Source organism: Schistocerca cancellata, chromosome 9 (genome assembly GCF_023864275.1).
Source record: "Schistocerca cancellata isolate TAMUIC-IGC-003103 chromosome 9, iqSchCanc2.1, whole genome shotgun sequence".
Lineage (NCBI taxonomy): Eukaryota > Metazoa > Arthropoda > Insecta > Orthoptera > Acrididae > Schistocerca > Schistocerca cancellata.
This window is the reverse complement of record NC_064634.1, coordinates 419,139,041-419,161,387: the sequence shown is the minus strand read 5'-3', so window position 1 is coordinate 419,161,387 and position 22,347 is coordinate 419,139,041. Positions and strand designations below refer to the sequence as shown.

Sequence of the window (22,347 nt, the reverse complement as noted above, 5' to 3'; positions counted from 1 at the left end):
ATCGACGAAAGAAGTAGCTTACAAAACGCTTGTTCGTCCGATTCTTGAGTATTGCTCATCAGTATGGGACCCTTACCAGGTTGGATTAATAGAAGAGATAGACATGATCCAGCCAAAAGCAGCGCGATTCGTCATGGGGACATTTAGTCAGCGCGAGAGCGTTACGGAGATGCTGAACAAGCTCCAGTGGCGGACACTTCAAGAAAGGCGTTACGCAATACGGAGAGGTTTATTATCGAAATTACGAGAGAGCACATTCCGGGAAGAGATGGGCAACATATTACTACCGCCCACATATATATCGCGTAATGATCACAACGAAAAGATCCGAGAAATTAGAGCAAATACGGAGACTTACAAGCAGTCGTTCTTCCCACGCACACGTGAATGGAACAGGGAAGGGGGGATCAGATAGTGGTACAATAAGTAGCCTCCGCCACACACCGTAAGGTGGCTCGCGGAGTATAGATGTAGATGTAGATGTTTTGACTTCTTGCAAAGTGTTGGAGCGCACAAATCATTCAACGTTGTTTTGTGAATGATAGTCTTAAAGTTCTTGTTATGTATTCCCATGCGGAGGCCGCTCATGCTGAAGGCGGGAGCTGCCGTGGTCATATCTTATCAGTATTTAATCCACATCACATGTCTGGCCGACAGCTACTTAGAGTCGAACCTATGTGCAGCAACCGCGCATGAATAAGTAAAATAATTTCATACGTCAAAAAAGTATTCCTCGAGGAAAGCCCTGAATATTGTGTCGCTCAGTAAAGAGCTTCTATAGAACCTGCTTCTATAGAACCTGGCATTGCCTTTTAAGCTTGCCTAATGAAATGGAAATGAGCATACGGCATTGTGGGCCTGGAGTCCCCATTTGGGGGAGTTCGGCCGGCGAGGGCAAGTAGTTATTGCATTCGACGCCACATTGGGCGACTTGCGCGCCGAAGATAGGAATGAAATGATGATGAGGACAACACAACGCCCAGTCCCTGAGCGGACAAAACCTCACGCCCCAGCCGCGAATCGAACCCGGGCCCCTTGGCGTGGTAGGGAGTAACGCTACCGCTACGCTAAGAAAGCGGACGCTTGTCCTGATGAGGCGAGTGCATGGACTGAAATTGTCGAATTTCACAATGAATGTCTTCAAACCGAGAAATCTGTGAACTATACATAGCCAAGAGATCAGTCAGGTTTGATGCGAACGGCACAAGGTGCTAAAACTGAAAGTACTCTGGTATACATCCATAACCTCTTTGGCTTGCTTGCCAATTGCATTAAAGTATTACAGCATATCGGGTTGCCTTTGCATAAATCGTCTGAAAATGTCAAATGCAAGCTAACTGTCATTAGAGGTGATACTCAGCAGAGAAAAGTGAAAAAGTTCTACGCTCTTTTGGCAAGAAATCCAAGCTACAAGACTTGTGCTACTATCTTAAAATGCTCAGTAAAAGGAAAGCAGACGCTCCAACGGATATATCTCCAGGACTGTTTGGTCTTTTGAAATTTGCATGACCAACGTCATACGATGTGGAAAGACCTGTGTCCTACAAAATATAATTTTCTGGCCAGCGGCATTCTGTGACCATAGAATAACGGATCAAGCTGAGAAGTTGAGCTTCAAAATAAAACGTTTGGTAGAGTCCGTTAGGACCCGCAGCAAACCCGAAGAGTCTTTCATGACTTATTACGCCGGGAAAGCCTACTTAATCACATCGAGTCAGTTAGTAACTTGAGAGAAGATGGACGTTTTAGTAAAGAGATATGACATTAGAGCAGGATAGAATTTCAAACTAAAAAAATTAAGTATTGTAAAATGAACGTTCTTAACGTGCTTTGCGGTCTCTCGTACGCTTGAGTGCACATTTGCGTAATGTAGAAGGCCATGGTGAAACTCAGAAGTTAATTTCAGTTGAAATTACTGTTTTACGTTAAATATTTAATTAAGTATTTTTGTGCTGTTACCTATTTACATATTTTACAACTTCATTACAAGTATATATACAGAATGTAACGGGACTAAGTGTAGATTATTTAAAGGTGTTACCTTATAAGTACATTTTTGTCGAGCAGTCTTCCCACAAAAATGTTACAAACTTCACGACATGATGTCCTCTGCATGGTCGTAGCTGCAATACTGAGTACGTCTGTCGGTGTAGACTAACCGTTTTGTGTCTGAGCCATGCTGCGGCTCGCGTTGGTGCTGTTTGTAGGTTTCCGCCCTCCGTTGCCCTATGTCGGTGGGTAAGTCGTAATGAAAGTACTAGGGAAATATCCTCGAGTGGTTCTAGGTGCTTCAGTCCGGAACCGTGCTGCTGCTACTGTCACAGGTTCGAATCCTGCCTCGGGCATGGATGTGTGTGATGTCCTTAGGTTTACGTAGTTCTAAGTCTAGGGGACCGACGACCTCAGATGTTCAGTCCCATAGTGCTTAGAGCCATTTGAATCATTTTTTGGATTACGTCTGCTGGTGTTCACTCGTCCACACTTCAGCATCTGACCCGCTGCCCAGGGGAAAATAAGCTGTAGTCAAACTTATTTAGAGGAAATGACCAACATAGAAACATACGATTTGTCATAGGTGTAATTGCTGTTCCTCAAATTACGTAAATACTGATGTAAAGTCGTTCAATACACCTGTCTTCAGTCACCGATAGAAATATCTGCAGTTGGACCCGTTATACGCTGTGCGACGTTAAATACAAATCTGGACCCTAATTATAAGTCAATTTCTGAGAGTGACACATTATTCTACCAGTAATGGTGGACCTATTGATGCTACAAAATTCCATATTTGGCCAGCACAAATTCTGGAACAATCTGACCATGTGTTTTATTAACATCTGTTTTCAGACACGATGTTCTGTTTGCACAGAAATACATTTTTCATTTTCGGATTTATTCGTCCGATTGCGTGACACGCTGTCCGTCCGGCGTTGTCTGTACGCAATAAAGCTGAATTATTGCTCTGGTGGATAAAAACGCTCACCTGTACCACCACGCACCCTAAATGTGGCGCACGACCACACACCGCACTTTCCGTTTCTGTCGCCGATGTGTACAGCGCCTTCCACTGGCCTATCATCCGAGTCTGACTGTGAGACACTTGAAGAGGAAGACGTTGCACTGGTTTCTCCCTGAAAGAGGGGGTTTCTCAACTCCAGTAACCTTGGGTGTCACTGAATTTTTATCATTAAAAACGGAAATATTTCCAGTTGGAAGTATGTGACGTTTGTAATGTATGTATAATAATTTTTTACGTCACCATCATTTCATATAGTAATAAAAGAGCCCAGGGAAGAAACCAGGTACGTCAGTTTTTCAAAGAAACTAAGAAAGTTAATGTTTAACTTCAAAACGCAATAAGTACTTTTCATTCAATGCAGTGTTTTCAAACAATGTGAAATACTAGAGTCCTGTATTTCATGAACCAAATCGGAAAAACACTAGCACTACCAACTTTTCAGGAAAGAAACCAAGTAAGTGTCCTGAAACACAAAGAGAACTAAGCTAGTCTTGGTTTTCTGTGTATGTACGTACGTTTTACTACTATTTCAAATATTCTTATTATCTTTTCTAACACTGTTATTTTCATTTCCAGTATTCCAATTATCGTTTCTAATGTTATTATTATCAGTTCTCCTATTATTATTACTTTTATTCATGAAATCTCACAGTTATAGGTTATGTGACTAACCGTGGAAAAACTTCACTATCGCCTTGCCACAGACCGTCATAAGACTAATTAAATTCTGCTACTTTTCTCTGGAAATACGTAGGCGACGTGCGGATAATAGAAATATAGAAATATTTGTTACATGTTTTGACACATAACCAATTTTAAACGAAAATTTGAAGGATGTCTACTTAAAATTACGTGTGTAGGTCTAAGAGCGTAGATGTGTTATGTTTTGTTGCACATTTGTGAAGTTCCATGACACACGTCACTCCAGTTCATCAGACGAGGGTGAATAGATGAGGCCTCAATTTCCTTCGCAGATTGAGTCTTAAACGCACATTTCACTACATACTTGTGATTTAAAAAGTCTTTCGCATCGCATACCATTTCCTGACAGACTCTCTTCACAATGAAAGGTGACGGCTTCATTCTTGAATTTTCGGTCATGTTTATGAAGTCCTTCCGGGTTTCCATTCTTTTTTCCGAATCGCACAGACCAAAGTTATTATCAGTTCCACGCGTGGATGACCTCATTCTGGAAATGTGATCTTCATGTTTCTCAAGCCATGGATGTTATTACTAATAACATTGTGCATGAAGCGAAAAATTTTGAAAATGTTGTTTAGCCTTTCGGCAGAATCACAAAACACTTGAAGCTCTTCAAGTTTTTAACTAGGTCAGCCGAAAAAACACTATCTCGTTCGTAACTTCCGTGGTAGTACCTTCATAGTACATATATAAAACTGACTGCCACTTGGGGCGAATGTGGATGTTAAATGAATATATTGATAGCTAACACATGTAAAACACATCTTTTATAGATATATATTTTGTATTGAGGCATTTTTAGCTAAATCAGTATAAATTGCTTCAATCTTCTTGGCTTTCAGAGCTTTCTGTCTTACCTCCGTTTTGCGTTCGTAAATGTTTCATGTTTTATTTTATGAAGAACACACATGGTTGTTCACGGTTTAATTTCTTCTTTATTTTTTCCTGGGGACAGACCTTTTAATGTGGGCGAAGGTCCAGTGTCGACATCTGAAGAGCACAGCACGATTTATTACACAGTTCTGAAACAAAACGCACAGAAACACAATGTAAGAACAACTACAACAATAAAATTTCAAAGATATAATGTCGCGAAATTTCGGCCACAGCATGGCCATCTGTTGAACTGAATTTGATTCACCAGGTTTTTTCGCTGGAACAGGTGACTTACCTGGTTTCTTCGCTGGAACACTTGACTTTCCCGCTTCTTTCCCTGTACGTCAAAGCTTGCTTGAATGGCAAATAAACTCATGAGTTCTGTCTGTTAATGTTAACAAGTGGGCCTTTCAATGGAGAAGCTAATGATACCTCAAATTCAGTTTGACAAAAAAAAGTGACTTGCCTGGTTTTCCCTCGACCCTTATTAAGGAAACGTGTTCACAATACAGGTTTCGGTAAATCATTGCTATCTTCAAATGTGCTTAATCCATTAAAAAGCTTCGCACATATATGAGCTACAGGGGACCTGACAGTGAGCCTTGGGGAACCCCATGCAAGATTTTATTTTTCCCAGTCACAATAATCGACCCTTACGGATGGTGATGATGAGATCCCATACTCCGAGGAGTGTAGGGGACGATGCGGGAGACACGCACCGCCGACTAGGCAAGGTCCTAGCGGAGGTGGTTTGCCATTGCCTTCCTCCGAACGTAACGGGGATGAATGAAGACGGGTTTAATTAAAACTACAACTTTCTGCATTATTCTGGTTGATTACGAAACTTATTATCGGTTGCTCTACCATCAGTCCCACAAAACTATAAAATGCGTGGTGGTTACACTTAAGCTTTTGCTACTTGACCCAGTGTAAACAGAAATCTGTTTGCCGCGTGGGTACCCAGCATTATAGGAAAGCTGTTCGGGCTGCAGGATTCGCTTTGTTAGTACTCTTAGTGTCACGACTTTCCTTTAGGCGCCGCTACTGGTACGGCGACGTAGGGTTGAAACACGAGCAGCAGTGTGTACTGCAGTTGCAGATAGTAACGTAGGCCTGGACAGGGTGAGCAGGGCTTTACCCGTAAAATGTTTAATCAAAACAACAGCAACACTGCTGCTGCTTTACACGATTATCGACGCATTAAAGCCACACGGAAAGGTCCTCTTTCCGGACCAGGGCTGCAGATCGTGATTCGAAAGTTCGAACTGACTGGCGATTTTGAAATTGCACCTGGGAGCCGCCAACTGTCATCTGGGCCACAAATTGTGGAATGAATTACTGTTGCCATGAAATTAACAAGTGTTATCTTCTCACGGGGAAACTAAAATCTGTTTCTTTCAGTCGCTTATTTGTATTTATCTTCCGCATATCCTTAGAAATGATTGTACAAAGTTTCACTGTCCACAATCAATTGTTTTTAAAGGGCTCTCCCTCAAGTAGCTGAAGTTATATTATAGCCATCCTGTACTGTGATTCACAAAGTCAAACACCTTACATAAGTCACATGAAATATCAACACGGTCATATTTTGTTATTTAATGCTTGCCATATTTGGTGAATATGTAAATGGCCTCCTTAATAAAGCAAGTCTTCTGAAATCTCAACTGTGATATATTGAGGATACTATTGTTGCTTAATTGAGATACTATTCTATAATTCGTGCACCTTTAGTTAATCTGTGAGTTAAAAAATGTTTCGTGTTTTTGGCTCCCAAGGAACCTCAAAGCCGCCATCTACTATCCCATACCGGAGAAATGAGTACCTGGAAAAATGATTTGGATGAGAATGAGGTTTTGGAAAAAGTTAATTTCTTGAAAGAAATAAGAGTAATTCAGGGCAAGTTGAGATATTTTATGAATAACTGCTGTTATATATGTAAACGAAGTGTCAACAAGTTCAGCTATTTAATAACTAGCCATATCATTGTCAAAAAGGTTTTCCTTGAATCAACACCTAAATTTAGCGTGTTTTGAGAGCAGACCACGCTAGAAAGGTAAATGAGGCGTCAAAAAGTTCACCTCTTCAAGGTCTATCTGCTTCTTGCATAAAAATTAGCGTTCGTGTGATTTTTAACTACCGAAATTAATTCTTTCGACCAACATACTAAATTCAAAACATTTTGACAACTAAAGATGTTAGGAAAGCAATTTTGTAAACGTCTCTCTAATAATAACTCAGTGTTGTTGCAGCTATATATGACCAGTGTTTGCCTTGCAGCTGTTCAGCGCTTCACTGTTGAAAGCTGTGAACAGCGCTACTAGCTGCCAGGCAGCTTCTTACAGGTTCGCAAGCACGCCTGACCACAAAGGTCTCTTGGTACACGTGCAATATTTTCCAGTAACAGCGAAGGCAGAGTGCTGTGTGAGAGGGACTGAGAACGGAAAATATCGTTGAAGAGTGTGGAATAACCTGAATGAATAGCGCTAAAATTCTTTGCAGGCGGGTTGGATGCAGAGCAGCACATCCGAACGGAAGTTATTTTCTACAATTAGAGTCAAACTGTTCGTTGACGATGGCGAGAGAGTGCATGATAAGCAGCCTTCTCAAGAGCTGAAGGATATATTAGAATTCCACTTCTTATCGTATTACAAATTCTGTGTTTCTTTCTTTCGCGTTGAAAAAAAAATAGATAAACTTAAAACCACAACATAAATCTAAACTTCTCTGCTTTCTCTTGATATATATGCTCTTAATAATAACAGAATACTGACCGATATTGCGTGTCATGCTTCCTGAGCAAAAGTTGAAAAATAAAAACAAAAAAATACATTGTAGGAACATTTGTCGAGCTTTTGAATGATGTTATTTCAGTCATCTATGTCCGAAGGTGTTTAATAGTTACAACAAATTGTTAGTCTCTAAACATTTTCAGGAGAGAAGCCTTTAAAATGTCAGAAAATAGGAAGAGTGTGGGGAAAGGATTAACGTCTTTATCATTGTTCTTGCTTACACACTTTTCCTGAAAAATGACTTGATTTCAACATTATTCAAAGGCACATCAAACGTTTCTCTAATCTATTCTGAGTATCAGTTTTAGACAAACGATTTCACAAAACATTTGACCGTTTTCCTGTGAAACCTCTCTGGTATACTAAACGTAAGTAGTGAACCATTTGTAACATTGAAGAATGTTCCTCTCATCGTTCACCAGATTAAATGAGGCGTAGAAATAATTACGTTACCTAAGGAGAAACAAGTCAATTATATTCTCATAGATTATGAGGTGACAGTATAGGTTTCTATGTTTAAGTGTCATCTAATTTTGCAAAAGCACTGCTGCGAGAGACTGAGGTGTAATACACTCCTGGAAATTGAAATAAGAACACCGTGAATTCATTGTCCCAGGAAGGGGAAACTTTATTGACACATTCCTGGGGTCAGGTACATCACATGATCACACTGACAGAACCACAGGCACATAGACACAGGCAACAGAGCATGCACAATGTCGGCACTAGTACAGTGTATATCCACCTTTCGCAGCAATGCAGGCTGCTATTCTCCCATGGAGACGATCGTAGAGATGCTGGATGTAGTCCTGTGGAACGGCTTGCCATGCCATTTCCACCTGGCGCCTCAGTTGGACCAGCGTTCGTGCTGGACGTGCAGACCGCGTGAGACGACGCTTCATCCAGTCCCAAACATGCTCAATGAGGGACAGATCCGGAGATCTTGCTGGCCAGGGTAGTTGACTTACACCTTCTAGAGCACGTTGGGTGGCACGGGATACATGCGGACGTGCATTGTCCTGTTGGAACAGCAAGTTCCCTTGCCGGTCTAGGAATAGTAGAACGATGGGTTCGATGACGGTTTGGATGTACCGTGCACTATTCAGTGTCCCCTCGACGATCACCAGTGGTGTACGTCCAGTGTAGGAGATCGCTCCCCACACCATGATGCCGGGTGTTGGCCCTGTTTGCCTCGGTCGTATGCAGTCCTGATTGTGGCGCTCACCTGCACGGCGCCAACCACGCATACGACCATCATTGGCACCAAGGCAGAAGCGACTCTCATCGCTGAAGACGACACGTCTCCATTCGTCCCTCCATTCACGCCTGTCGCGACACCACTGGAGGCGGGCTGCACGATGTTGGGGCGTGAGCGGAAGACGGCCTAACGGTGTGCGGGACCGTAGCCCAGCTTCATGGAGACGGTTGCGAATAGTCCTCGCCGATACCCCAGGAGCAACAGTGTCCCTAATTTGTTGGGAAGTGGCGGTGCGGTCCCCTACGGCACTGCGTAGGATCCTACGGTCTTGGCGTGCATCCGTGCGTCGCTGCGGTCCGGTCCCAGGTCGACGGGCACGTGCACCTTCCGCCGACCACTGGCGACAACATCGATGTACTGTGGAGACCTCACGCCCCACGTGTTGAGCAATTCGGCGGTACGTCCACCCGGCCTCCCGCATGCCCACTATACGCCCTCGCTCAAAGTCCGTCAACTGCACATACGGTTCACGTCCACGCTGTCGCGGCATGCTACCAGTGTTAAAGACTGCGATGGAGCTCCGTATGCCACGGCAAACTGGCTGACACTGGCGGCGGCGGTGCACAAATGCTGCGCAGCTAGCGCCATTCGACGGCCAACACCGCGGTTCCTGGTGTGTCCGCTGTGCCGTGCGTGTGATCATTGCTTGTACAGCACTCTCGCAGTGTCCGGAGCAAGTATGGTGGGTCTGACACACCGGTGTCAATGTGTTGTTTTTTCCATTTCCAGGAGTGTACATTCGCAAAGCCTTTTTTCCTAAAATCTCATTCACTATCCGTTGCAGACCAAGTGATGCCTTTCATAAAGGGATTTCGGATATGTAGGAAACATAGTTTTGTAAACGTATCAGTCCTTTACTGTTGGACACACGCGAAGAATCACCAGGAATTCTGTCTACGGACTATGTGAAAAAAGCATCCTCAGTGATCTTTCTCCAAGACAACACAAGGTAAATTGCTTCAAAATAGTTCCACCTGCATTCCAAGAACTTGTTTCTTAATAAAGCTGTCCATGTTGAACAGATTCGGCAAAGTAGGTAACAAATTTTATCTCTTAGCTTTAGGATGAAAGTTATATTTTATGGGCGAGAGCATTTTTCCCTATGCATACATCAAGAGACTTGCTTTACGTGCAGACACCTAACTAAAATTGCATGTTGACGGTCAGAAATACATAGGCTTGTCGGCCAATAAAACACAGCTATTTTGTTCGTTTGGTAAAATCTTTTTTGGTCCTTTTTTTACCTTCTTTTGAAGCCAAACTAAAATGATTATACTGAAAAATAAGAGAGCGAGACTAAAGAAAAGTCAAGACACGTTTATAGGATTTGAAGACATGGAAAAAGCGTTCGACAATGTAAAATCGCGAAGACTGCACGAAATTCTGAGAAAAATAGAGATATAGGGAAAGATGAGTAAGATATAATACTCACAAGAAGCAAGAGGGAACAATGGGAGTGTAAGACCAAAAACGGAGTGTTCGGGTTCAAACGGGTGTCAGACAGGGGTGGAGTTTTTCGGCCCTACTCTATACACTGAAGATGCAATGACGGAAATAAAAGAAAGGTTGAAATGTGGAACTAAAATTCATGGTGGAAGGATGTCAATGATAAGATTCGCTGATGACATTGCTATCCCCAGTGAAAGTTAAGAATAATAACAAGATTTGCTGAATGGAATCAATAGTCTAATGAGTACAGAATATGGACTGAGAGTAAATGAAAGAAAGATGAAAGTAATGAGAACTACCGGAAATGAGAACATCAGGATTGGTGATCACGAAATAGATGAAGAAATCCTTCTACCTAGTCAGCAAAATAACCACCAATGGGCGGAGAAAGGAGGACATAAAAAACAGACAAGCACTGGCAAAAAGGTCATTCCTGCACAAGAGAAATCAACTAATATCAAAACCAGGTGTCCATTCGAAGAAGAAATTTCTGAGAATGTACGTTTGGAGAACAGAATTGTGAGATAGTAAAACATGGACTGTGGGAAAACCAGAACAAAAGTGAGTGTAAGTATTTGAGATGTGGTGCTATGGAAGACTGTTAAAAATTAGGTGGACTGATAAAGTACGCAATGAGGATGTTCTCCACAGAATTGGCGAGGAAATTCATACATGGAAAACGCTGACAAGAAGAGGGACACGATGGTAGGATATCTGTTAAGACAAGAGAGAATTTTTTGTAGGGTACAAGAGGGAGCTGTAGAGGGTAGAAACTTTGGACCATATCAAACTAGTCAGAAGACTGACGACTCAAAAAATATTATTAATTGTATTAAGTCCACGCGTTTAGCTGTTTGGCTGGCATTTGACAGTGATGGTATAGTGATATAGCAAAAATACTGTATGTATACCAATAAGATACGTTAGCGGATAATAATGTAAATGTACAAGTATGAAATTCTATCAAAGTGTTCCCCAAAAAGAAATCTTGTAAGTTATGTGTTAAACCTTATACATGGTCACATCAAATGAATTCGCAATTGCGAATAAGGACTACCATCAGCTGTAGAATGAAATGGCGACAGTGAAACTCTGTGCTGGACCGGGACCGAACCTGAATTTCCCCCTTATAGGGAGCGGTCGCCTCACCATTTTTTTTCCTCTCTCTTTTGTTTGGTCGGGATGGATGTAACATGACACTCGTTCAAGATCATCGTTGATATCCTCACTCAGTTTTTTTGTTACAGAGTGACCGATCACGCAGAGCAACCATGCCGGCAACCTATTTGGCTATCCGTGCACGACTTACCGTCAGACCCAAACTTCCATATGTCGTCAACCACGCGTCTACGACCTGTACTCTTACATCCATTATGTATATTCGCATGCGGGTCAGACGTTATACTTGAAGGTCACTTGTATCGGCAGATAAGTACGATGTTACAGTACCTGTGTTATTCTGATTACGATTCAAAGCTCGTTTGGACATGCATGCATCTTTGCATCGTAATCAGAGTAACGTAGGCATTAAAAAATCGTATTATATACAGTGTCTCATAACAATGGTGCGTAATCATGTACTCTGCCCGAGAAGAAAGTAACAAAATGAAACATCATTGATCGAAGCAGACGATACGAACTGAAATTTGTGCTGCGACCGGGACTCGAACCCGGATCTTATACTTGCTAGATAAAAATGCTAAGCATTACACCATTACAATATGATGGTCCACATTGCTGCACGAACAGCCTAAGCTGAGTGCCCTCCCCAACACAAACTTCAATCCATTTTTCCCTTGCATATTGTCACAACTTCCAGGGCTCTACTATATTGGCAAGCACGCCAGAATTGGACGTAATGGGACATCCTTCTTGGAGTGGGCACTTAGGTAGTTCGTGCAGCAATGTTGACCATAATACTGCGATGGTGCAATGGTTAGCATTTCTGCCTAGCAAGCAAGAAGGCCCTGGCTAGAGTCCCGGCCCCACCACAAGTTTTAATTCATATCGTCTGCTTCGATCATTATCGTAGATAATCAAAAGAGGCTTAAATGTTTCAGGGAAACATTTAATTTCAAGAAACTTCATTGGCTGAGAGGGTATGTGCTGCTGTTTCAGTGGTTACCATATTTAGTCAAATATACAAAGAACATAACAGTATGAGCCCACTTACGGGTATGACGTTGCACCCGATACGGCCCATAACCATCCACTCATTCGATTCGGAAGGCTCTTATAAGGCCGTTGTATCCTCCCTGAGACAGGCCGGCACACACCATTAGTAAATGATCTTTGATACTCTGGATACTGGCGCTGGGACGGAATTGGCGTCCGAGCTGATCCCACGCGTATTCTATCGGCGACACATGTGGGGCTCCTGCTGGCCAAGTGAGTGTCTCAGTATCACACGGGTAGTTCACGGAGGTATGCGCCATATTTGGCCGAGGACAGTCCCGCTAGAAAAATGGCACCGCATATACTGTCACATAGGAGGTAACACTTGAGTACGCACGATGACCGTGACGTAGCGCTGTAGCGTCAGTGTTCCCTCGATCACCACCCGATGGTACACCACACCATGGCGCCAACAGTAACAACACTGCACCTTTCTGAAACATTAGAGGAATGGGACCATTCCAAAGATCGGAGGTCACAGAGGATTACAATTACAAAGATTTACATACCTTATGCTGGTCTTTCCATGCACCAAGTTCCGTTGACATCCGACCACGTCTTCTAGTGCTCCCCTTTCTTGTCAGGCACGGTAGCAGGAAGTAAACAATACGAGGAGCAACAACATGACAGTAAACATAGACCCACAAACGAAACTTTTGTGAGGTAATTATGAAATTGTTGTCAGTAGAGCCATTCACTTCACTGTTTGCAAGCATCGTTCCTATAATCAAAACAGATTTTTTTTTTAATAGCCACTTCCGAAGCCAAAGCGCTTCTCCAACTATAATCAGCAACACAAATACGATACTGCAATACACTAACTAATTAAAATCACCTCCACACAACTTAGACACAACTGTATCACTTTAAGGAATCACTTCTACTTGTGAGACAAAATCCAACATACTCAAATAGATGTTTATTACTTCCCGTCTTTTGATGGGAACCTAGTACAGAAAACGGGAAACTAAATTCATTTACGATAAATTTTATTATCCAGCAGGAACTGTGAACACTATTTTAATTTGTTCTTCGCATTTTCTTAGGTGTCTCCTACACCTTTTAAATCATAGAATAGTTTACACATTCGTCCCCTGCTAATTGTGGAATTCACTTCTCCTCTAAGGCGTGGTAGGGGCTTGGTTTTATCCCAGGAGGTTGAGTCATGGAAGACGGAAAAGCAAAGCCACTCTTCTAAGCAAATATAACAGAATATCTGGCTTACCGAACGTATACGGAAACAGTTGAAAGGAATAGCATTTGCACCATTAACATGCTCGCATAGTCATAATCTTGTTCTGATGGTTCAGTTGGCTCTGAGCACTATGCAACTTAACTTCTGAGGTCATCAGACGCCTAGAATATAGAACTAATTAAAACTAACAAACCTAAGAAAAACACACACATCCATGCCCGAGGCAGGATTCGAACCTGCGACCGTAGCGGTCGCTCGCTCCAGATTGTAGCGCCTAGAACCGCACGGCCATCGGCTCCTGATGTTCACAACCGTAATGATAAGTGAAACAATGATAATGATAAGTGCAAAATTTGTTTTGGTATTAGGACAGAAAGGACGTTGTCATAGTTCGGAGAGTTTTTGCTATTATAGAACTATAGCAAGGACATGGCAGTGTACTGGTCACATACACTCCTGGAAATGGAAAAAAGAACACATTGACACCGGTGTGTCAGACCCACCATACTTGCTCCGGACACTGCGAGAGGGCTGTACAAGCAATGATCACACGCACGGTACAGCGGACACACCAGGAACCGCGGTGTTGGCCGTCGAATGGCGCTAGCTGCGCAGCATTTGTGCACCGCCGCCGTCAGTGTCAGCCAGTTTGCCGTGGCATACGGAGCTCCATCGCAGTCTTTAACACTGGTAGCATGCCGCGACAGCGTGGACGTGAACCGTATGTGCAGTTGACGGACTTTGAGCGAGGGCGTATAGTGGGCATGCGGGAGGCCGGGTGGATGTACCGCCGAATTGCTCAACACGTGGGGCGTGAGGTCTCCACAGTACATCGATGTTGTCGCCAGTGGTCGGCGGAAGGTGCACGTGCCCGTCGACCTGGGACCTGACCGCAGCGACGCACGGATGCACGCCAAGACCGTAGGATCCTACGCAGTGCCGTAGGGGACCGCACCGCCACTTCCCAGCAAATTAGGGACACTGTTGCTCCTGGGGTATCGGCGAGGACCATTCGCAACCGTCTCCATGAAGCTGGGCTACGTTCCCGCACACCGTTAGGCCGTCTTCCGCTCACGCCCCAACATCGTGCAGCCCGCCTCCAGTGGTGTCGCGACAGGCGTGAATGGAGGGACGAATGGAGACGTGTCGTCTTCAGCGATGAGAGTCGCTTCTGCCTTGGTGCCAATGATGGTCGTATGCGTGTTTGGCGCCGTGCAGGTGAGCGCCACAATCAGGACTGCATACGACCGAGGCACACAGGGCCAACACCCGGCATCATGGTGTGGGGAGCGATCTCCTACACTGGCCGTACACCACTGGTGATCGTCGAGGGGACACTGAATAGTGCACGGTACATCCAAACCGTCATCGAACCCATCGTTCTACCATTCCTAGACCGGCAAGGGAACTTGCTGTTCCAACAGGACAATGCACGTCCGCATGTATCCCGTGCCACCCAACGTGCTATAGAAGGTGTAAGTCAACTACCCTGGCCAGCAAGATCTCCGGATCTGTCCCCCATTGAGCATGTTTGGGACTGGATGAAGCGTCGTCTCACGCGGTCTGCACGTCCAGCACGAACGCTGGTCCAACTGAGGCGCCAGGTGGAAATGGCATGGCAAGCCGTTCCACAGGACTACATCCAGCATCTCTACGATCGTCTCCATGGGAGAATAGCAGCCTGCATTGCTGCGAAAGGTGGATATACACTGTACTAGTGCCGACATTGTGCATGCTCTGTTGCCTGTGTCTATGTGCCTGTGGTTCTGTCAGTGTGATCATGTGATGTATCTGACCCCAGGAATGTGTCAATAAAGTTTCCCCTTCCTGGGACAATGAATTCACGGTGTTCTTATTTCAATTTCCATAAGTGTATTTCGTCGAATGCTTTTCAGAGATGGGTCAAGGGTAACACCGTCAGGTAGCCACATTTTTCGTTCTAGATGAATAACTGTGCTTCTACCAAAAATGCGATGACACATCTTAACTATTGCTTTTCCTGAATGTAAGGACAGTCACCAATAATTAGGACTGCGTGCATTGGTAACATAATTCTCAATCATTTCGGGAACGAGTGGTTTGTACATACATATTTACTGTGTCATCTTTCCTCCTCGTATAGTGTCCCTTCAAATAATATCAGTTTCAGCTGTTACGATTAACCGTTACGTGTGCATGTAGTGGCAACGGCCTCCCCGCAGTGGATACACCGGTTCCCGTGAGATCACCGAAGTTAAGCGGTGTCGGACGTGGCCAGCACTTAGATGGGTGACCATTCAGGCTGCCTTGCGCTGTTGCCATTTTTCGGGGTGCACTCAGCCTCGTGATGCCAATTGAGGAGCTACACGACCGAATAGTAGCGGCTCCGCTCAAAGAAAACCATCGTAACGACCGGGAGAGCGATGTGCTGACCACACGCCAGTCTTATTCGCATCATGAATTGAGGATGACACGGCGGTCGGATGGTCCCGATGGGCTATTGTGCATGTAGTGGAAATAATAAATAGATAAAAAACACATTACAAGAGGGCTCATGGCAAGGTGTTGCCACTGTACAGAATAACAACGACACGGAAGCTTCAGATCTTTGTATTTGCTTACATGATTAAGGGGACGTACTGGTGAAATTTCCTCTCATCAAAAAAAAAAAAAAAAAAAAAAAAAAAAAAAAAAAAAAAAAAAAAAAAAAAAAAAAAAAAAAAAAAAGCACGGGCCTGAAAATTCATTTCATAACATTTCCTGGCGTGCTGAATTCAGTGGGTAAAATCAAATGGCAAAACAAAATTTTTTCATCATTTCTGAATTTTTGAGTTTTGAAAACGTCATTTTTCTAAATTCATAGGTGGAATTGTTGGTTATCAAAAATGTTTTGAAAAAAATTTTTTAAAATTGATGGATTTTTTTTTGTTTTTGCAATTTTTATTTTTTAAAAATTAATTGTAGTTACCTTTAGTATAGAAGAGAGTTACATTAATATCATACAATGTATGGCCCTGTATGAAGGAAAAATGAATAAAAGGTGACTTGATACGTTTGAAAATTATATTTTCAGTTCAAATATTGCATCACACATTGCCGTCTCCATTGCGTCCGCACGAGTGGGGTGTCAGCCTCAGATATAGTTGGCCACGCGGAATAAAAGTGGGTCTTTCCATGCAGCCAGACATCGTGCTGGGCTTCGCGTTGCGTTAGAGTTGTTAGACTGCAGGGCCTTACCGGTAGTGTGTACGTATGTATTGTGGTATGAATAAAGTTATGTAGAGGAAGTGAAGTGTGTTCGAATGTTGATCACCTGCTCCACCTAAGAACCTAACACGCCGCCACTGCCGATTATGGACTAGGAATCTTTATAAACATTTACTTTCCAGTTCATAACGGAATCCACCGTGAAATTCTCATGTTTGGAAATTTTAAAAAAAAGTATAGTTGTAATTATTTGTTTACGTTGGTCTAGGATGTGTATAGAGATTGGTCACATATACATATACGACTGGGGATGTACCTACAGATTACACATGTATAGACGTATTCACATAAAATTAATGTTTCAATTGAATTTCTGTAGAGTATATACAGGGGATAGTCAAAATAATGTGTACTTACTTGGGAATGGTTTATTAACAAGCGGTTGGACCCCCATTTGCCCGTAATACAGATACGGGAGGAATACTGGCATACAACGTTTGTAGAGTCTCCAGTGGACTGTTACGCGATTCTTCGATCAGAACCTCTTCTAACTTTTGTAGTGACGAGGGAGGCGGAAATATGCTCCACAGTCTGCGCTCCAATACCGCCCACAAGGGTTAAATAATGTTCAAGGCCGAGGACTGGGTTTGCGAGGGAAGACACTGCAGTTCAGTTGCGTGTTCCTCATACCACAATTGTACTGTCTTCGCTTTGTGAATGGGTGCACTATGTCCTGAAATATGACATCATTGATGGGGGATAGCATCTGAATCATGGGGTGCACCTGATCACCTAAAATGTTCGCATACTCGTTGTCTTGTAACATGGACCCTCAGTATACCATGACATGGCTGCCCACACCATGACACTTCCGCCTCCATGCTTAAGCGTTGAAATCAAGCAATCAGGATTGTAGGCTTCTTTTGGCGTTCTCCAGATGTAAGCGCGGCCCGATGTTGGAAATATCGAAAACGTTGACTCGTCGCACCATGTGACCTGTTTTCAATGATCAGCTGTTCCGGTCTTATTCTTCTGACACCATGTTTTATGCTTCTTTGCATTGATTGTCGTCACTAATGGTTTCGGTACAGCAGCTCGTCCATGAATATTCGCTTTAAGGAGTTCTCGGCGGAGAGTGTTATTAGATACGGGGTCTCAAAGATGGCCATTGAGCTCGGCAGTCACTTTAGCCACCGTAAGTTTTGTGTTGTTTTGACACAATTTATGTTAGCGTACGACGATCTCTGTTATTGAGTTATGATTTCCGCCACTACTGTGTTTACACTATGATGTCTTTCCATATTCTGTGTAACTGTCATGACTGTTGAAACAGTTACTCTTGAAATATTCAATAAGTTGGCTCTCTTCGTTACTGATACTCCAACTAATCGAGCACCAAAAATCTGTCCTCTTTGGAACTCTGTCTTTTATTACACGTCGAACTCGGCCTCTGAATGCAAATACGAAGTGTGCACTACTCGAAAAGAACCTGTACTGATGCCTAGAGCTAACTGAACACGCACAGTCCAGCACGACACGTACCTTACTTGCGTTGTTGATAGTCAGACACAATCATCCAATTATTACCACTGTTCACATTATTTTACTTATCCCCTGTCTATATCTAATGATAGAAAACTAACTATACTTCGACTTATTCTGAAACAAATCGAAAGGGCCACAATAAAAATAATGTTACTCCTCCGTCAATTTTAAACGTTTTTGTCTCACAATTTTTGTGAATACATTCCGTGACAATTAACAGCGTTACGCGTGGGTTTGAAAAAATAATGTTTTTTTTTTCAAAACTCAAAAATTCTAAAGTGATGAAAAAATGTTGTTCAGTAAATTGGAATTACTCACTGAATTTAGCATGACAAGACATATTATGAAACAAATTTTCTTACGACCGGGTTGAAATCTTATGGTACCTCCCCTTGAATATATGAAAGAACGTGGTGTTTATCTACATTGAGCTTATATTGTCAGTAAACGTATATGGAATGGAAAATTGAAGGATAAAAGGTGACTTATGTTTGAAAACACCCATTTCGGTATGTACAGTAGAAGTTTACGCTGTTTCCATGGGTACTCATGGTATGACGTTCCATTAAAATGTTGTTGCATATAACGTCTGAATATTTCTATGTCGTTAGCAAGATAGTCATGACACAAGACACAGCACACTTACAATCAAAGAGGAAAGCGACACAGTTCTTTCTAAGCAGCAAACAAATTTATAATCAAACACGACAGGCAAGTTTAATGCTCTTACCGTCAGTGAATAATAAAAGAGAAATTTTGGCCTCTGAACACAACCATAACGCCACAACAGTGAGAGCAACAAGCGTAGGTGTGCAGCTGGTATTATCTGTTATTAGCGGGTCACCTAATCATGGAATAGTTGTACAATAAATTAAACGCGCTTGCAGTTTAAATTAAATTTAAGTTTGAAAGATTATTATTTGTTCTAATTACTGACCACAATACACAAGTAGTTAACAGAGAGCGAAGTCTACTAAAAATCTAAATTTAATTCGTTTAAAATACTCTAACCCTGTGAGGAAGTAGCAAATTATTTGGAAGACTGCATAGAGAAATCGCAAGAAGTTAACATTACCAGTGTTTCTCGTAAATTCAGTGTTAATGACACAATATCAAAAATTATAATGAAATGAGCAACTGAAGTTGCGTGCCAGAACAAGGAAGCAGTGAACTGCTGAGAAGGTGGAGTGTGCTGCCACAGATTGTGAGGTTTACGTTACCGCAATTTCAGCAAAGTGTACGCACATAACCACTAGACAGGGGCTAGAAGACCAGTTGCATGGCGGCCAGAACTTGAATGCCACAAAACTTACTTCTCCCGCTTCACATCTCTGCATTCAAGAATATTCACATGGAAGTGATGCTAGAATTATATTACCAAAGTTACAGGCGAGAATGTCGCTTTTTTCATGAAAAATGAACAGGGAAATAGAGTGTAAACTTCTCACTCCTCATATACAAAACTCACACTGACAAACAAGAGATCTGTACAGGTACAAACAGTGGTCTTCTCGATGGGTCAGCCTGTTTTCACCAAGCACGCTGGCGAGATGACTTAGTTCTATTGGATGACAAAAATTTTGTAATTAATCTTCTCTTGAAGGTTGAATGGCGCCATGGCACATCAGCCTATTATGATGTTCTTGCAGGAAAGGCAAAAATGCCACTCCCAGTTATTGTCCGGGGGTGGCAGTGATGGCATACCCTGTCCTTAGCTAGTCCAGGTGCCAGCCCTCACCACAAAAGCATGAAGCAGGCTGCAACCTCACTTCCACAAAAACCGCCTGAATCCTTGGAGAGGCTCGTCTCTCCTAATGTGATTCAATGATTTCTTGCTGCTGACAACAGTCCCCGAGACCACAGTGGTCGTCCACTCTCCCAGAGTGAAAAACGTGACGTTTTCGTACCAGGCCCACATATCCACTGCTGTGGATAAAGTAATCACGAAATAATGCCAGGATGTGAAACAATATTGCTTAGTGATGCGTTACAGTAATGCCGCAGTAGGAAGAAACGACTCCCTACTTCAGACAAGGACGTTGTACAAAAGCGTATATTTGAGCCATACAGTATTTTTCCTCATGAGTAGAGTCTAAGCTCTAAGTGAATCAAACAGAGCAGTGCCACAAATATATCGTCTTACATCTTTTGGAGTGAGTATCATGGTAGGATGCCTTGAAATAAGTCAGATGCCGAATGTAGTCTGAGCAGTATTTAGTGGACCACAAAGTATAATTCCAACGTTGCAGAGGGAAGTATGAAGAACAAATACTGCAGCAGAAGGAAACGTGAATACAGTATTCAGGTACAAATAGAAGTACATTATAGTAGCTGTGGAGAAATGATGATAATTACCTGAAGAACTGCATTACACCGATCTTGGGATTGAACACAAAAAGGAAAACAAAACATTGTTTTCCGACGTAAAATCACAATCCTCTTCCCACAGGATCAGAAGACCTAGTTGCAACTTTCTGGCCGATTAAAACTGTGTGCCGGACCGAGACTCGAACTCGAACTTTCTTCCAGGAGCGCTAGTTCTGCAAGGTTCGCAGAAAAACTTCTGTGAAGTTTGGAAAGTATGAGACGAGGTACTGGCGGAATTGAAGCTGTGAGGACGGGTCGTGAGTCATGCTTGGGTAGCTCAGATGGTAGAGCACTTGCCCGCGAAAGGCAAAGATCCCGAGTTCGAGTTTCGGTCCGGCACACAGTTTTAATCTCCCAGGAAGTTTCATGTCAGCGTACACTCCGCTGCAGAGTGAAAATCTCATTCTAGTAGACGTAGTTGTTTACATGTTGGACTCGTGGGACGGTGGGGGTGGATGGCGACAGTAGGGATGTGGGCCTCCACGGCCTCAGACAAGGTCTGCTGGAGAAAGGAGGCGGCATGGGTGACATCGTCGGGGTGGTGGTAGGTGAAGGGGTGGCTATCGACCTGGGTGGAGAGGGTATCCCGGTAGGCATTCCAGTTGGCACGGGAATAGTCATGGACCTACTTAGGGGGAGGGTCATTACGAGGGTCAGGGCGTGGGCGACGACCGTCTGAAATGGTGAGGAGGACAGGGAGTTGGTCGCTACCAGTAGGCTCCACAACATCTGTAAGTAGGCTGTTTAGGTTCTAAGTAGGCTGTTTAGGTTCTTATATTGGTAACGCCGCCGCCACGTAGCGCTCTCTGTATGAAAATCACTGGCTGTGCTGTGTGCAGTCTATGGCTAGTTTGCATTGTTGTCTGCCATTGTATTGTTGGGCAGATGGATGTGAACAGCGCGTAGCGTTGCGCAGTTGGAGGTGAGCCGCCAGCAGTGGTGGATGTGGGGAGAGAGATGGCGGAGTTTTGAAATTTGTAATACTGGATGGCATGAACTGCTATATATATTATGATTATTAAGGTAAATACATAGTTTGTTCTCTATTAAAATCTTTCATTTGCTAACTATGCCTATCAGTAGTTAGTGCCTTCCGTAGTTTGAATCTTTTATTTAGCTGGCAGTAGTGGCGCTCGCTGTATTGCAGTAGTTCGAGTAATGAAGATTTTTGTGAGGTAAGTGATTTGTGAAAGGTATAGGTTAATGTTAGTCAGGGCCATTCTTTTGTAGGGATTTTTGAAAGTCAGATTGCGTTGCGCTAAAAATATTGTGTGTTAGTTTAAGCTCAGTCCTGTACAATTTTTCAAAGGGGACGTTTCATAAGTCGACCCTTAGCCGAGGATACCTCACTGGAATCTTCTGATTTTTTTTCTTGTAGTTTGTGTAATTAGTGTAGCTACTGTTTATTGCTAGCGCGTTGTTGTAGAGAGAATTTCCTTTGTAGTTGTAGTTTTTCATTCTTGTACAGTAAAACAGTTGTGGCATGCATGTAGATTTGCACCAAGTATTTCGCAGCTGCGCTTGCAATTAACTAGATATCATTTTCAGTGCTATGTTAATGTGTTCCCCTATTTTTGCTCTTCAAATTGTGTTTTTCTGTGTTATCGTGTGAAATATTGTGACAATAATGGCGTGTGAAAAACGTAATACTAGGCTCCAAAGTAAACTGAGAAATGACAGTTTAGACGAAAGCAGTGTGTTAGCGCCACCGAGTAATGAATTAACTAATGTTCAAAGTAGTAATTTGGTAATTGTACATAGGGAAATGCAGCGGGCTGCAAACAAT

General features: G+C 43.0%; 1 pseudogene; it reads left to right on the top strand.

The window, feature by feature from the left end:
- Positions 1–15,645: 15,645 nt before the first annotated feature.
- Positions 15,646–15,763, top strand: LOC126102504 (5S ribosomal RNA; annotated as a pseudogene).
- Positions 15,764–22,347: the final 6,584 nt, after the last annotated feature.